General features: G+C 41.1%; 1 protein-coding gene across 1 annotated transcript in view; it reads left to right on the top strand.

Moving 5' to 3' along the window:
* Positions 1 to 17665, top strand: part of MCTP2 (multiple C2 and transmembrane domain containing 2) — a 106413-nt gene that overhangs the window by 61078 nt on the left and 27670 nt on the right. The gene's annotated exons all lie outside the window — the stretch shown is intronic.

Genomic DNA, 17665 nt, shown 5'->3' with positions numbered 1-17665 from the left:
AGGGTGTTTTCTATGTGTTTTGTTTTTTTGCTTTTGTTCGAAGCTTATCTAAATCATATTCAAAGCTAGTGGTTCAAGAGCTGGTAACTAGTGCCTTAAGTATCTTCTCCACTGAAGAGCAGAGATGCTAATTGATAGACCTTTCCATAGGATACATCCAAATATACTGAAAGTGCCAAGAGGAAGAAAACCTAAATAAACTTAGCCCTCGCCTTAAGGTGATGGGTTCCTCAGAGGAGGTGGAGCTGCTGTGCCTGCGTGCACGTTTGCAGTAGTGATGGTCTGAAACCCCTCTCCATGTGTCACACGTAAGAGAGGAGGATGACAGGTACCTTGCAGATGTGGCCGTGAAGAGGAACGGCATGGTCACGGGTGCTAGAGGTGGAAAGGACGTGCGGTCYCGGTGGCTACGTCCCGCTGTTGTTGCTCAGCAAGAATCTAAGCACATACCTAGAAGGTTTGCTGGAGTAGGGACCGAAGTACTTGTGAAGTTATGGCAGTTTTCTAGACTATGGAAAAGTTTAGCAATGTTTGTAAGTGATAATGAGACAGAAATATAAGAGGATGGGAAGGTGGGTCCACAGAAAAAGTAATTGATTCCTGGTAAAACAGATGGTGAGCACAAAGGTAGGCGGCTATAGGTTGTAGATCATTAACATCTTTACTGTATTCTGTAACGCTACTGGTTTCCTAACAGAAAGTGTGTAGCGGGAAAGGAAGAGAAATACATGAATATATGAGTGCAGATAAGAAGTGGTTTCCTCTACGCATCAAAATCTAAGTCTTGATTTTTCACATGGAAACAAGTCAGCTCTGGCACATGTRATGAAGAGCTAATTCTGTATCTCTCACTGTGCGTTCATCCTTCTGAAAATATGCAAGCAGCGTGATAGATACAACAAAATAACGCCCAAACCTGTGCATGTTATCCACTCTTAACAGGTTAAAGAAAAGGTGAATTAAAGTAGCGCATTTGTAAAGCTGTCGTTCGTCAGCAAGCAGCTTCTGTGTACCTTCCATCCCCAGCTTTGAATCAGCTTAGCCTGGTGCCATATTTATCCTCACTAACACCCACTTGTATTTGATGCTGAAAACCTGAGAGGAGGGCAAAATGTGCCAAGCTCCTCGAACGTTTTTCAGCTAGCTGGGTACTTGAAACCACAAGCGTTCAGGGATAGTATGCTAAATACGTGGTCCCAAAACCTTCCCTTCCCGAAGTTGTGCCTTGGGCTGCTTGCAGCAGTGAAGCGTGGTTGTATTCTACGTTTTTCACCTATTCTCGTGGCAGTAATTCCAGAGTGTTCCTGATGACCTCCCGTCGCATGCAGGTAGCCTATGCCCCTCCTGCAAAGGGGGAACGGAGGGAGGGACGGAGAGGGAGGAGGAAGGCAGGTAGTGGAATCACACAAACCTTGTTTTCTTAAGCAACCRACTATAAATGGCCAGACAAAAGAAAATAAGCGATTATCAGAGCATTGCAATAGGCAGGAGCTGCAGCATCTTGCACCTTCCTGGTCTAGTCTGCATTACAGCGCACCTCCCTCCCCATTAATGCTGACAGGTAGGGCGTATGACAAGGGCATGTGCTGCTGCTTCTGGGTGCCCAAGAGAAAGAGAGGGGAAACAGGAGGATAGCGTGGGCAGGATGCAGGAGAATGGGRAAAATGCTGTCATCACGTGTTTTGATTTTTAAGATACATCATCCCCAGCTCAGTTTCTGTATTAGTCTGTTATGGTGAGAGGAGACCATCCAAGAACATGTGAGTAGAATTCTTTTGCACTTTAAAACRAGATCTTACTTTGCATCTGCATTCTGCAGCGTTTAGTCCGATGACTTAACCCGAATCATTCGTGCAGGCAGTAAGGACATAGATTAGGCCTACTTAGGTAGACGTGAAATTAGGATTTAATCGAGCTTGGGGGTTTTGGAAAGAAGGTTGAATGGGAGGTGAAGTGCAAATCAAAATACCGCTTTAGGAGAAATTCGCACTGTGCACAAGGGGCTCAATACGAGTTGTATGTTACACTTTCATCCCTCTGACACACCATTTTTTTTTGAATTTAAGTCATGCATAGGTTTTTGACTTCTTTATAGCATAAACTTCTTGTTGGCTGTGGTGCCAACATAGGCACCACATGCTGCGCGTAACTCAGAATATCAGTACACATATGGAAAGAGTTGCCTGTAGAGCTAATAGTGTCCATGTACAGGGAGAAATCCTAGAAGGATTTGTCTGTGTGTCCTCATTTTAGGTAGGTTTTCTTTTTCTTTTTCTTTTGAGATAATTTTAATACCAAAACACTCTATTAGCAATCCGCTCTGAATATTTCATTTTCATATAGTTATGTCCGTACTCCCAGTAAGTTGTGTTTTAACTGAAACAGCTCTTAGAAAGGGCTTTTTGTTAAGGTATGGCCATTTTGTGGTGCTGCTCGTGTGCCTGGTGGTCCGTGTGCTATCCTTGRCGATTTGTTCCCGGTTTCCAGGGTGAGTGTCCTGGTTTTAGCCTTGATTTCCTGCTACTCGTTACGCCGCCTTCTTGTCGCACCTTTCTCCGTTGACGCATCGCTTCCACGCTGCATTACTGGTGTCCAAAAAGCTGGAGTTGCATACTGAAATATGCCTTAGGAAATGTCTGCTTATAAGTCGTTTTGTGTACCTGTGTGATTATAAGCTGTTTGTTTTTTCTGCTCATGCATAAGAAAACTCATATTCTCATCTTTCAGATGCAATTTTAAATTAATTTCCTACTCTTTCCTCCCTCGTACGCTCACTTCCTACCTGCTTTGCTCCCTCTCTCTCAAAATTGGTCATGGAAGTTAAATCCGTAGTAAGAAATGAATTGTTCTTACTGTACAAAAGATATTTAAAAAAAATATTTCAGAAGTTAATTTTGGTCACAGAATGATTTTTATAAGGAATTATGCATCATTGCRCATTGTGCTTGTGATTTTCTGTGACATAATTACACCTTCTATTGACAGTTTTCTAAGCATTAATGGCAATTATGTAATTTAATGAAATTACAATAATTGCATTAAAAAACTATAATCTGGTACAAGTTAAAAGCATATATTGACTGGAACTTTTACTACTCTGTGTGTGTGTGTGTGTGTGTGTATATATATATTTTTTTTTTTGAAAGTTTTCCTGATAGATGCAAGAGGCATTGACAAGACCAGGTGAACTATGGAAACCCAACCCCCCCAGCAGCTTTATCGTGACTGGCAGGGCTTGCCACTGATTTGCTTCAGGGTCCCTGCACACTAACCCGTGCCAGCACATTTCATTTTTACTGGCAGCGTGTCCYGCTACATCAGGTTTAGGCCTCTGTTCATCAGGGCTGCTGCCAAGGTGGGTACAGGTGGGAGCTATTTTTCAGGCTCAGACCTAGCTGGCAGCCTGGGTGAGACGGCGAATGCAGCATGCACAGGCAGTATTTATTTTGCAGTGACATTGCAGAGTGATAAGTCTTTCGTGCGGGGTCAGTATGGGGAGGAAAGGAAGGAATGTGTGGTGGTGCAACATAACGGGGTTGGAACTGGAGGTTCTGGTCAAACCCGCTCTAGGTTTGTAGTGGTGGGCAGCTGGGGAAACGACAGGCGTGGTATCACTTTGAGACTCTCGAGGCTTCCCAAAAAGGCGGCTGATGTAAGATCAGGGAAGCCCTGGCCTTCATGGCTAAGGGTCAGCWGCTGGGGGCTGCAGGAAACCCAAACTTCAACTCTGAAGCTTTTTGAGGTGGAGCTGAGTTCTGGTTGCTTTGCCAGGTAGGAGCTCGAAGCTCTGCAAGTCCAGAAGGAGCTGAGTCTGGGGGCTGGCTGAATTCTTTTGCCACTGGCCTTTTGGGCTCTGGGAACTGAATTGCCCGAGGAATCACGAGTTTTCTGCGGTCCTGTATGCAGCCAAGTATTGCATTCTTAATGTGTTCCTCGTTGATTTTCTCATCACTGAGGTGTATAGCTTTGACGACAGGCAGCGCTTGTGCATTTCTAGCGAATGAATTTCATTCTGCCAACTGAAGAGTGGGAAGGCCAAATATGCGTGTGCATGTGCACAGTACTCTGCTAATTTGCTTCAGTCCTAACAGAGATAGATGGTTTAGACTCTGCAGCCCGTGAACTTCTTGGCATCTATGCTGAGTCTGCCGTTTAGCACACTAACACTTAAGCTTGTGGTACGGGGGCTGGATCTGAGCCCAATTAAACTCATCTCGCAGAGGAGACAGCAAACATCTTATTAGGCATGAACAATTTTTAATCCCTGTTGATCTCAGCTTTATTTATACTAACGACCTACAGGCAAAAGGCCACTAGCTTGTTGAGTGTCCGCTAAAATTGTTAATTGCCTATCAGTAAGAGGGAAATATTTTTCCCCCGAGGAAAGATGTTTATTAACTCAAAATCTAAGCCTTCTGGAGTTTACTTGGGCTGAGGTCTTCCATTCTGCACGTGGACAGGCATCTCCTGCATGCTTAGACTTCCCAAGCAAAATATGAAATGTTCCAATCCTGTTCACATTAAGCATAATGCAATACAAGACATGACAAGAACATGTGAATAAAGCTCCCAGTTTAACACAAGTGTGTCATTTGACAAAACAAAATGACTCAATATTTTCACTTCCATTTTTGAAGAATTTTTGAACAATATGGGAAATGTTGGGGCAACAGGTTTAACAGGGTAGATGAGCAATCTTTGGAGAAATGAGACCGATAACTGCTCTGAAATCTCAACAACTTGGGTTAGAGTCGAGGTAGAGCAGACCTCTTTATGGGCTGTCTTAGGATGCTTGGACATGCTGGCCATCCCAGGAGAGGATAGAGGATAATTTTGACTAAAACCCTACTCATTAATGACCAGTAGATGATGATAACTTGCTTTKCTATAGAGTGAGAAAGGAAGATGCTCTTCCACGTGAACTTCTCCAGGCTCTCTCTCATTTTCCACATGAATTGTCTGCTAATTTTGAACCAGAAGCTGCCTGATGCAAAGCACAAACCACCTTGCCATTTGACTACATGTGTAACTGTTGAGAAGGGTRTAGTCTTTTTCTTCTTTTCTTCCTCATAGCTAAAGACAAAATATAAAACATTGTTTCCAAAGTATTTGGGAACAGCATTAAAGCAATGATGGATTAAAATGTCTCCACATTAAAAAGCTAAATAAAATGAACAGATGTAATCCTAGAGAGAAGAATGAGTATTCTTCAAACACTGAATAGGGAACTTGGAAAAAGAAAAAACTTAAAAAGTATTAATGCAAAAGAGATGGTCTTTACTTCTGCTGTACTGTAGAGCCTTTCCTAAGGGCTTTTCTCACCCCATTTGCAGTTTGTGTTTTGCTACAGTTTTAAAGAAGCAGTAGGCAATGGGATGAATGCAGATTTTATCTAAATAGGGAAGCTGTGAAATAACACCCTGTGATACAAAAATTTGTTCACATTTAAGACTAGAGTCTAGCCCTGAAGGAGTAGTGAAAGACGATGTTTCAAGAATTTGGGTCTACTAATTAATTCTTTAACCCTCCCCCCCTCCACCACCATTTTCTCCCTCCCCCCCCCTTTTCCTCTGTGTATCCCCAGCAAAGGCACATCTTTAAAATGATTGCCTTGAACTGCAGTGAAAAGGCTGGATCAGAGGTATGTTTTTATTTCAAACTATTATAGCTCAGTAAAAGCATTTTCCTAATGACGGAGGAAACGTTTGCATCGTGCTTCCTCCACGTTGCTCACGGCAGCGCCTGTGAAAATTCAGCGTTTCTGCACAGAAAGCCGTTCGGAGCACGTTGCCTGACGCATGCACGTACTGCTCGGATGAGAAGCAGGCTGCTTGACGCAATTAAAAGAGACGATTTTACCCTCCTTGGAAAGGGTTTTACCCTTCTTGCAACAATTTTAAAAATTTCTAGTATTGTTCTTCTGTGGTTGAGAGGAATATGTGATTTAAACTTGAGATCCCAGGCTTTGCTTTGCTGCAGCCGTTAAAATTCCTGGAATAGCAACAGTGATATCGATGATGCTGAGGGACACGCAGCAAAGTAAACACATGGTATTTCCAGCTCTTTCAAAAATGCAAGAACAAACAAGGACAAAGTTAATAGGGAAATAACCACTTAGGAGCTTGACAACACTATAAACAAGATTTAAAAAACAAAGTTTGAAGCTTTGGAGTGAGGGTGAGATGGAGCTTAGCTGAGACTGCCACAAATGCTCTTTTTAGCTTTAAAAAGCCCTATGGCTCTAGTTTGGGAGTGCAAGGATTTGATTTTTACTGGTGAAACCTTCAAAAAAAAAAAAATGCGTCTGAGGGGTAGTACTCATTTCTTGTGGGGCTTARCGGGACATTTCTTCTTATATAACAAGCTCCTCACTTTTGAGGGTGTGGAGCTGCATCCTAAATCATCGCTGTGGGTCTGCGCTGCGCTCGTGTTTGTGCGTGACAGCAGTGACGAGAGAAATGCAGATCCCTGCGTGTGTGTGTGTCTGTCATTGCATTACTTTGTTTCAACCTGACGATAAAGCGTTTAATACGTTCAAAACAGGGCTTATTTGCATAGTCAAAACATTCAGGTGAGGGCCCAGTTTTGCCTGCGGATAAGCGTCTGTGCAGCCGGTCATCAGGAATACATATGCAGGCCTCCAAAGAAAAACGAAGGCAATGGGGGAAAAAAAAGGTCAGCTCTGTTATGGGGTAGATGTATCCATAGAGCATACCTGTGTTAACGTACAAATACGTGCCTACCTCTGGAACCAAGTGAGTAACGCATAGTTTTCACCTGTTTGGCTATCTAATGATAGCCTGCAAAGGGCAGCCCTAGATGTGCAAACATTTTGTCTAACCCCCCCCCCAAAAAAAAAAAAAAAAAATGTGAAGGAGCTCTTTATAGCCCAAACCCGAACTACGTGCACCCGAAAGCAGTTCTGCCCGGCTTTCCGCTCGAGTTGTGACCCGTTGGAGAACTCTGCTCAGCGCTTGCACTTCCAGCTAATTTGATATTGCTTTTTTTTTTTTTTTTTTTTTTTTGGTGGCGGGAGCTTTGTCATTTGTTTCTAGGCTGTCATTTTTATTAGTCTCCCTGGCTGATCTTTTGGGGCTCTCCTCAGGTGGTGTGTGCTCTCCATTGTCTGCCTGGGCTTGGCAAGCTCTAGGTCCTTTTATTGCCGTACGACGTGGGCGTGCTTGCGGCAGTAGCCTGTAATTATACCCACCACAGGTGACAGTTACAAGAGAGCTTTGGTAATAATTTTAGCTGCCTGATCTGATGTTTATGAAGGGAGAACCCTCTTTGTGGTCTGGCTGGAGTTGTGCTGTATTGTAGTGTACTTTAGCTGCTTGATTTATGAAGCCTTTATATATATGTGTGTGTATGTGTATGTATTTTTTTAATATAAATATGCACACACTTATAAACATCCAGTGTCTTCAGAAGTTTTGAAAAGATCATTGCTGATTTTAAACTGTCTTGTACGTTTTCTATTTATTTTTGCATACATTGGATTTAATTTTGCTCTGTCCAGCAGGATAAAATTGTACTCTTGCCTGTTGCTTGTTTTCTTTGTATATTCGACATTGCTGAACTCCTGTTTCTAACCACGTATTAGCAGATATGTGTTCTCTTACTCGAATCTAACCACTGATAGCATGTAAGCATGTTTTTCGTCCTTCGATTTCAGCTGTTTCATAAAGGATCAAATTCACTCTCCGTGAAAGCAGGGGCTGCTCTCAAAGGAATTGCAAAACTCACTTATGCCAAAGGTGAATTTAGCTTACGGTTCTTACTGTCATTGTACAAATTTACACTCTGATGTTAGGAATTTGCTACAAAAAGTCTGGAAAGGCTGAAGTGCACACTGTCTGAAAGTAGTTTTTTTCTTTTGGTTACTGTGCTTTTGATTTTTCAGATTCCTTAGAGGAATTCAAATAAATTGTTTTTAGTACCTTTTGAATTTGTGAAAAAGTAGGAATTTATAATTCCTATCAATTGACTGGTATGTTGGAAAAAAAAAAAAAAAAAAAAAAAAAAAAAAAAAAAAAAAAAAAAAAACAAGAATCCCATTTGCTAACTCGTCTGGTCCTAATGAGATGACTTTCCATATCGTGAGCCAGTGACATTTATTTTCCCAATTCGCCTGTTGCCTTCCCTGAAAGTTTGCTGTGTTCAAGGATTTGGAATTGCATAAACAAAGATGGAATTAGTATTCTAAGTTTAATCAGTGCGGCATCTGTGTGTGACTCATATTAAATATGAGTGTGTGTGAGAGAGAAGCCGCTTGCACCGTCACTATGAGCGGTACCGCAATTTGAAATGCTTGTGTGTAGACCTTCCATAGCGCGGCAGGCAGTTGTACTGGTGTTTTGCCAACCATATAGGAAAAAAAGGTATGCAGACTTGCACGGAAACATCGACTGTTTTTGATATCAGAACCAGGGAAAAAGAATGTAAGAAACCCCTGATATTTATTATAAGAAAGGTATGTATAAGAAAGTGTAATTGTCATTAAAAATAAAACTTTTTTTTTCTTTTTTTTTTTTTAACTTTTAGTGTAGCTTTTTCTATTTTTTTCGGTATTTTTTACTAAACCTCAGGTATATTGATTTTTCTTTCAGTCCAGATCTGCTTGGTTTTATCTCATTTTTTACATTAATTTGACCTGGCACCTCTTAAAAAGTACTTTAAAGCACTTCATTTTACAGAAAGATCGTAGATCCTGACTGTTACCTCTCCTGTCATTGGTGGAGTAATCCTGCTGTTATTTTATTTGTGTTTCTTCATTTAAAAAAAAAGGGGGGGGGGAATCCTCTAACACCAATGTAAGCTTCAGAATAGTGTGTTTCTTGGAAATACATCTGCCATTTTCATTCCCCTAAAATAAGGCAATATGTCGAGCTATGTCTGTAGATGGTGTAGGTCCGTGCAGCTCCCTTAACTTCAGCAGAACTGTGTTATTGAACACGAGTTAAAAATCGCCATCCTCATTTTGGAGCAAATCCTGTTTCGATACTAGTAGCTGATTTTTAGAGGAGGACCAGTACCCTGTAGGTGGCGACGCACACTCACGAATGAGTAAATTCCTGGCACTGATGCTTTTGTCAGATTTATTTATTTATTTATTTCCTGGCAGGTTTTCTTGCTTGAACTATTTTATTTTTAATTTAATTCACCCGTTCTTTCAGCACTAATCTCACACTAGTTCCAGAAATCTTGACAACTGGAAGAAATTTCGTATTTGAAGGTAATGCAACGTTCCGATTTTATGCTGGAGACAGATGCACCTTAAGGGGTTTCTCTTAAACCATTCTTTTATTTTTATTTTTTTTAAGTGAGAAATAGAGTTCGATCCTTTCCGAGACATGAAGTAAGAGGACTGGTATAGAAGCTACGTAGCCAATGTGTTTTTAAAAAGCCTGTTTTCTTCTCTTTCAGTTTTGCTTGTGATGTGTCTTAGAGGTTAAACTTAAGCAACCTGGAAGTCCTAAGGTTTTGAACAGCAGGTTGTTTAAGGGTTGCATTAGTAAAAATATTCTGAATCAGTATATCAAATCCAACAGCAATTCTAGTCTATCTTTTTTATTTTATTTTATTTTTTTAAGCACTAGTGGGGAAATGAAGCTGCAAGAGTGGGGTAGCGGCAAGGTCCAGAAATCTCTGACCAAAAAAACCAAACCAAACCAAAAAACTCCAAGAACTTTGTAGTATTAATTAGGAATAGACTTGAGTAATGCCACGGTGAAGGATTACATTAGTACCAGGAATATCCCTGAGTTTTGGTATTTTCCTCTACCGCTTCATCAAATTGTAATAGATTAATCTTAATTGTGACATGCGCGTTCTAGTTGGGCTTAACTTGGTTTCAGGGGCTTCTCTGTTTTATTTTAAAGGCAGTGCCGTGATCTTTATAAATGCTAATTAAATTTGTAAAACGTGAAGTGTTTCTTAGTCTAATCTGCAGATTTATTTTAGCCTTAACCATACTCCCAGAAAGAATGTTTACTGACAGGTGAGTGCCATGTGAGCAGAAATCTGCACTAAAACAACCTTTATCTGCACTCCTGGTTCAGCGGCAGAACCTCCTGCCTCGCTTTTGGGGAGAAGTTGCTGTCTGCTGTGTTTCCCTTCAGCTTTCGTCTTTTAATGGAATATAGTAACCGCAGAGCTTTTTATCGAAGCCAATTGTCAGCTTTCGTTAGACGTATTCTATTGTTTGTTCAGATTAGAAATAACTGCATTACACTTTGACTTTGAAGGCTGGTTTGTTTTTTAAATATACTAGGTATATGCGACCTTTTTGTCGTTTTTGATGCACTCGGTTTGACAATCGTTGGGGTGCACAGTCAAGCAGCAGCAAAAAATACTTCACAAAAGCTGCTGTTGGTGGGTCTAGGAAAGTGAAACAAAATCTTGCAGGTGATACAAAGCGTTAATGCATTAACACAAAGCATTATCAGCTAGCACTGTGCCTCAGATAGATTGCATGGAGGAAAAAAGAAAAAGACAGGTTAGTGAGACTGCAGCACCTCTTATTTAGCGAGGGATGGGAATCCGGTTAGCTGGTCTTACAGACCCACTATGCATTGTCCGTATGAGGGATGTTCAGATGTGGCCTCTGTCAGAACAGGGTAGCATGGAGGTCTAATTCCATTAAAAAATGCACTAAGCAAATTTTCTTAAAATGTTTAGAATATTAAATGGAGAATGCATAATTGATTCAGTGATATTAGCCTTTTTTTTTTTTTTTTTTCCAAACAGAACATGCCCATCAGGAATTAGATGATGACTTGTTCTAGCAGTTAAGACAACTTCCCCAGATACTTTCTTCTTGTACACAATTGGGAAAATTATTTGCAATGATATATTTCAATTTAATAAACTAGACCTGTCTAATTCCCATTCCCTCAAGTCCCTCCATAGGGGTTAAGAAATGAAGCATTTTTAAATTATTATCAGACAACTTAATTTTAATTTTTTTTAAATTGGTGGTCCAATTTTTTTAAATGGAGGTCCTTTTAATTCGTGGTGAATACTGTCTTACACACCAATACCTATAGTAACACATACGGAGCAACTAGGAGATCAAATGCTCTGGTTAAAAAGCCTTGGGGAAGCATTATGTGTCTGAGGTCTGATCTACTGTCTGGGAGGTCGGAGAGTGTTAATGCACTCCGCAAAGATTAGGCTCCCTCTCTAATTGCTCCAACACTTCCTTAACGGATTTAAACAGTCGGGAAAGGTGACGCTCCTTGTCAATTTTTGTCTTCTGACAGCCGTTGAAGTTTATCTGTCTTTCCACGGAGACCACTAGATCACGTAAACCAGGCGGTGTCAAAAGCAGGAACCTTGAATTAGGGCTGAGAGCAACGAACGCTGTTGTTTGCAGCTTAGTTATTTCAGCGTCTAAATGCCCCCAAGTCTGGGGGCAGGACGGATTTTTGTGTTCGTTCCGTTTCAGTTTGTGGAGATGGGGACTCCCGAAGTCCCAGGAAAAGTTGAATTGACTAAGTGTGATGAAAACTCACCTCTTGAGCTCTGAGGCAGATTGTTGGCTGCCTTCCGCGTAGCACGGCTGGTACCTCCACAGTGCGGCTCTGCGGCACCAAGTGGGTGCATGCACGAGCTGCATTGCTGTTGTAACCCTGCTCCTCACCTGGCTGTGCAACTCCAGAATGCCAGCTTGCTCTTTGCTATTTATCCAAAAATTTATTTCCTTCACTTAAGTCTATTAAGGATTTGATTTCCCTTGGTTCGCAGAACCAAATCATGTGGCAAAGCTCAGGCAGGAAAGATTTTCTGCTGCTTAACCTGCGTGTCAGTACTGACAGAGGACCTGACCCTGTCTCTGGTTTTGCAAAAAGCAAAATATGAATTTGTCTARTGGATTAAACCTGTGGAAAAGTACCTTCTGCAATCCAGATATTTGAAAACTAGCTAGAAGCCCCAAATAGTTTTGTTGCTGGTTTTTAAGGACTAACCTGTTACAATGATTCATATTTGCAAAGGACGCTTCCCTTGCATTGGAAAGCGCTCCAAGAGCTAGGGCTGAAAAAGAGTGAGTGTTACTGAGGAAGGAGAAATACAGCTCAACCTGCAAGAGGATTCGGAACAATTAATATTTCTACATCAAGACATTGATGCCTTGCTCATACAAATGCTCATGGTAGGGTTACATTATTGTGACAGGGATGGAATTTGACCCATCTTTTTTAAAATGCCCGTTCCTGTTTTGCAGATGGGTAAGAGGATGTCCTGTTTCACACCACAGGTCCTACTGAGCAGATCACCATCCTGGAGTTTTTTCCTGGAGGATCAGAAGGTTTTAACTTAATGTCATCTGTATTTTTGGTAGCCRTGTATTATTTTAATTTGTTGGTACATGTAATCCATCTAACACCTATGTAAATATGACCTATATAATATATGTATTTAATGCATCTTTTATAGACTCCGAGCAGATGACCAGTACAGCTGCTCAAAGGAGAAAATCAGGGTTTTTTTTTTTYCCTCCCCTCCGTCCCACTTTTTTTAAAAGCCCTTTTGGCTCTGAATTGGAAATTGAGGAGCAGAATTCATCAAGTGCATTCGGTTCGTTCTCACATGGGTAGTTCCTCCTTCCTTTCCTGCATAGCATGTTCCTTTGCGCTGTTGCTGTATTACATGAAATGTTTCATCTGTATATAAAAATTAAAAATTCAAACAAAAATCTGGCCCACTTGAAGAACAGGCCCTTTGGGCATATGGTTCATTATGCATATTCGTTTAATTACTAAAACACTTGGGATGTCTCTACTGCCCTTGCTTTCAACTTGTAAAGTTGGATCTGTTCTGCAGCACAGAATATGTTGAACAGGCATGTGTCATACAAGACTTCAGTTTTCTCTTATTTAAAACTCCGTATAATGTTCTTGGCTGGATTGTTAGAATTTACTGAATATTAGTTCAATCCACTGCATCAAAACAGCAGTTCAGAATCTCTTTTCCCTTAACACCTTCTCTAACCCCCAAAAGGCAAGTTTTACAGTGGTTAGTTCATAGCTGTTTAGTATAGAAGTAATGTGAGATTGAGGCTTTACATTTGAGGCACATTCCCACAAAGCACCTGAAGTCGCACGTTAAAGCTGTATAACTTTTATTAGCGAAGAAGGGATTGCTGTGATAGTGTGACTTTAATTGATTTTTCAGGACAAGCAGGTGGTGATGGTTTAGGCATCCCCTAGTCTCCTGCCATTCCTAATTTGGAGCTGCACATATAATAGCTTTATTAAAATAAACAATCTTCTGGCTTTAGTTGTACCTAAGCAGCTGCCTTAAATTGCAAGAGGGTCTTGCAACTTTTTTTTTTAATTATTATTATTTTTCCTTTTCAGATTATTCTGCACTTTGGAAAGCAAGATACTATAGGTCTGTTACTGAAAAAAAAAAGATTATTACATAGTCATGCTGTCAGTAGTTAAAATTTGGTGCGTGCGTGTTCTGCTGCTTTGCTGCTGTTGTTGCTAGCTCATATTAGCCATGTATTTAGGGTATAATTACGAGTGTCCCAGTCATCTTTGTGTGTTTGTTCTGTAACGCGGCAATTTTGTCACAATGCAAATTATGAACCTGCTAAAAACTGCTCGCGAGCTGTAATCGCGCTCCTCCGTGAGTCTGCAGCGCGCGTGCTGGCAGCGGGGAGGCCTGGGGGGCTCGATCGCCGCTGTCGCTGTGCTCCTGCCTGGTTGGAGGCTCGGGCTCCCGCACGGCGCTGCGGCCGGGGGCTGTGGTTGGGAGGCCCTGGTGTCCACCGAGCACGGGAAGAGAAACATCTGAAAGCCTTTGCCAGAAAGGATGTCATCCTACGGTGGTGTTTTAGGGTGGTTTTTAGATTTTTTTTGTTTGTTTTTTTTGGTGAGCTGAGTTTGCTGGGATTTTTCTTGTCTTTTTTTTTCTTTTTTCTTCCCATTTTATTATTTTTAAAAAAATAAAAGCCTTGCTTTCTCTGCTCCATTTCAGTCCTGAAACGTTTCAGAAAAAGCTACTAGTGAATTCTAAAGCATTATTGTGTGCAGGTACCTATTTCTCACTTAYGTGGGTCTATTGCAACTTGAATTTTTTCATGCTATAGATATGAAGATGGTCAGTGAAATAASCTTATGTGTGATGCTCCTGCCAGTGTACACTGAATTAAGTTTAATTAAATATACTTGCTTTATTAGAGAGCCCTTTCTCCTTTACTCATTCAGATCTAATACGCACGATGAACATGAGGAAGTCATTAAATTAGTTTAAACATATAGTTTAAGCCTCTCGTTTGCTACCAGTGTTAACCCAGTGTTGACAGGCCAAAGTTAAAGAACATTTCCACTGAATATTTTTTCCACTTACTGTACAGTTATGACACCATCTGACTCTCGCTGCTAATGTTTCTCACAATGTTAACAAGTGTGTCTCCGAAGTGGACATTTATCAGCTCAGCTACTGATAATTTTTTTCATGACCCCTTTTAAGCCGTTCGCCTTATCCAGAATAAATAAAATTAACCTATATTTTTGCATTCTTTTGCACAGCACAAATATATTTTCTGACACTTTTTGAAAGAATTACTTACTGTAAGATCAGACTTTCATGCAGTGCCTCTCTTCACTGAAAACAGATCATAACTTTCTGTATGAAAGTAATCTCAAAACAATGACCCCGCTGATTAACAAACCAGAACAGTAGAAATCAAGATGACAATCTAATTTAGCTACAATATAAAGCGAAAGGAAATTTTTTGGCTTGTTCCCCCTTTGGTGAAAGAAACTTGAACTTGGTGGCTCTTCCCTGACTAATTGTTAAGTGAAGATCTCTGAGGACCTTGTTTGTAATTTCCTGGGTTGACTAATCTCATTGACATAACCAAAACAATCAAAATAAGGGAAAACCCACAATTACTAATTGGTTTGATTTTTTTTTTCTTAGTTCTATTTCTGATACTAGGTGTTATTATGGATTGCGAATAAATCCGCTGAACCTTTTAATGATATAAAAGTAATTCAGGAACCTCATRTGGATGTTTTAGAAGCATTTGCAGTCAGGTAGTCTTAAAATTGTAGCATCACAACCTTYCCTGATTAAGTTACTAACAGCAGTATCCCGAGAGGGCGGTGGGGAACAGACCGCAATAATGTCAACTCTTCTGATTTTGCTGGGAGTTTTGCAGAACAGAGCACTTTCCTTAGGCATCTTGTGATTACACATGAATCACAGTTTTCATTTAAAACACAAATGAGTTTCTATTTCCTAGCAGCAAAGAAAATGAGACCTCCCTCCTCGCAGAGTCTAAAGCAGACAGTGATTTAAAAAAAAAAAAAAAAAAAAAAAAAAGACCCTAACACCCATTGAGTTGAACAGTATCAATTTTTGTGTGAGTGTTCTTAAGTGATTTTTGTTGTTCTTGGTCCCTTGGTGGTTTTATGCCCCTTTTGTTCGGGGAGTGCTGCTGTTTGGTTTCGGGGGATGGAGCGGTGCGTGCCTGGCAGGAGGCTGGGGCTTTGCAGCCCTGCCACGCGGGTGATGGCAGTGAGCAAACACARCCACCTTGTTTCTGGTACCCAAGGCAGCTTTTCCAGAACGAAATCGGGTAGATCTACATGGTAATGCACTGTGCCCTGTGAACATACCCTTTATTTATAATCCTCGGTTCTGTGAGTCTAAAACAGCCTGGGCACTTTCTGGGCACAATTTTTTGCTTTGCTTTTTTACAGACGCCCATTGGGTTTGCTCTTGTAACGGAGAGCTTGTGCAGGGCAGCTAAGTTTTTTTGCAYGTGGTACACTCTGCAAATCAGCAGTTTGTACACTGATGAGATGTGTGGAGCAATGCAGCGATAGTTCGTAATATGACAGAAATATTTAAAGAGCTCCATTCCACCAGGTTGTTTCTGAGTTTGGTCGTCCCTGTTCAACAGCGCATACGCTCTGGAGAACTGTTGAGATGCTCTGCGTTCTTTTGCTGAGGACATAAAAAGCAAGTTGAATCTAGAGCAAGTAAGTTTCTTCTGGCAGTGTCAGTTTAAGCTTAATTTCTCTTCCTGCCCTGTTCTTTGTCATTGCACTGCAAGGAGGTTGTGACTGTGCTCGTAGCTCCAGCTCRCTGGCTGTGAAGCGGTAGAGGAGCACTCTTGACCGAGTGTGGCACAGGGGCAGAAAGGGGAGTAGCGGGAAGAATGATGCTGGGGTGCACCTTTGCAAGAAGTTCTGCTCTAAAATATAAATCTGGAGGGGATCAGCAGGGAAGTATATGCGATGAGAGCACATCAACCTGTATTTGCCATGCCCTGAATGTGGGCATACTACTGAGAAATTTGTGGCCGTTACCGACTTACTTCTTAATGATTTCTCTAGCCAAATGCATGAGCCTGTCCAAGTTCAACAGCCRCGTTTCCGTGTTAATGTGAGGCTGAACCCACGTGGCATGCTGTAACTTCTGTTAGCATGGACCCGTGGTTGGGTTAGTGCATCTGTGTTGCTTGATTTGGGAGGGGATGTGTCCAGGTCCCACGGCACAGTCCAGTGAACTCTGTGCACATGGACAGACTGGTTTTGAGCAGGTGGGATGTCCAGATTGTGGAAAACCTTGRAGGTGAAGCTTTTTATTTTTATATTTATATATTTTTATGTATTTTTATATATATTTATACACACACACGCATACATGTGCATACAAGTTTCCCACTCTCTGCGTGTGCACATATTCACTCTCCTTTCTACTCTTCTACTCTCCCTTTCTGAGTGCAGGAATAAGTATCTGTCAGAAGTAGTTTGCTGTCAGCAGGCTTACTTGCCTCCAAGGGATTCAAGTGCCCTTTTGGGGAACCAGTTTCTTACTTTATTGGCTAATATCCTGTTTATTTTTTTTTGGGGGGTGGGGGCAGAGGGAGAGAATCTTAAAAAGAATGCTAGAGAGTTTGTCCTTGAGTATCCAGCTGCAGAAATTTCTCCTCTTTCACAGATTGCATTTGCGTGTACAGGGCACTGAGCAGACTATGCAACCAAGAGACAGGTTAGAAAAACATCATTCCCCTCCCCTGCAAAGGGAGAGGAGCGTGTCATTGTGTCTCAAGTCAAAATCAGTATTTTGGCTTAATCCAAAACAGATAACTTGGATGCTCACAGTTACGTTAGCTCAAGCTTTTCTCTCAATTTTATGTATTGCATATACTGTGTTTATATATGGCAAGGAAAACTTTTGACAGCTCTCTGGAGYTCAGTCGAACTGTGCGGTTTTGAAACTTGGAGTTGCAAGTAATTTTTTTCACCGCTCCACTGATGAGGCATTTCGTTATCATGGGAGCCTACATGGACTGAGAGTCTCGCATCTTACCCTAGGTTCCTTGCATGCATTTCATCATTTTTCACTTTTATTTTTTCCATCTGATGGAACGTATGCCTCTTTGCTTCTCCCATCACTGTTGTTTCACAAGAATTATTCTGTCACACAACACTCAGCATTTTATATTTCTCTGAGAATGGTCAGGAGAATGGTCAGGACAGAGTCCTTTTTTCTTTATTACAGTTAAAAAGTTATAATCATTTTTCTAGAAAAATTGCAGAATACCCTATCTAATGCTAGATTTCTAAGCCTTTAAAAACTTGTTCCATCCCGTGACTGTGGGGTTGCTGGTGACAAATGTTTTATGGGCATACTTGAG

This window comes from Rhea americana, unplaced genomic scaffold, assembly GCF_003343005.1.
Source record: "Rhea americana isolate MKP2758 unplaced genomic scaffold, rheAme1 scaffold_28, whole genome shotgun sequence".
Lineage (NCBI taxonomy): Eukaryota > Metazoa > Chordata > Aves > Rheiformes > Rheidae > Rhea > Rhea americana.
Note: the sequence above shows the minus strand (reverse complement) of the source record. Positions and strands in the feature narration are given on the sequence as shown.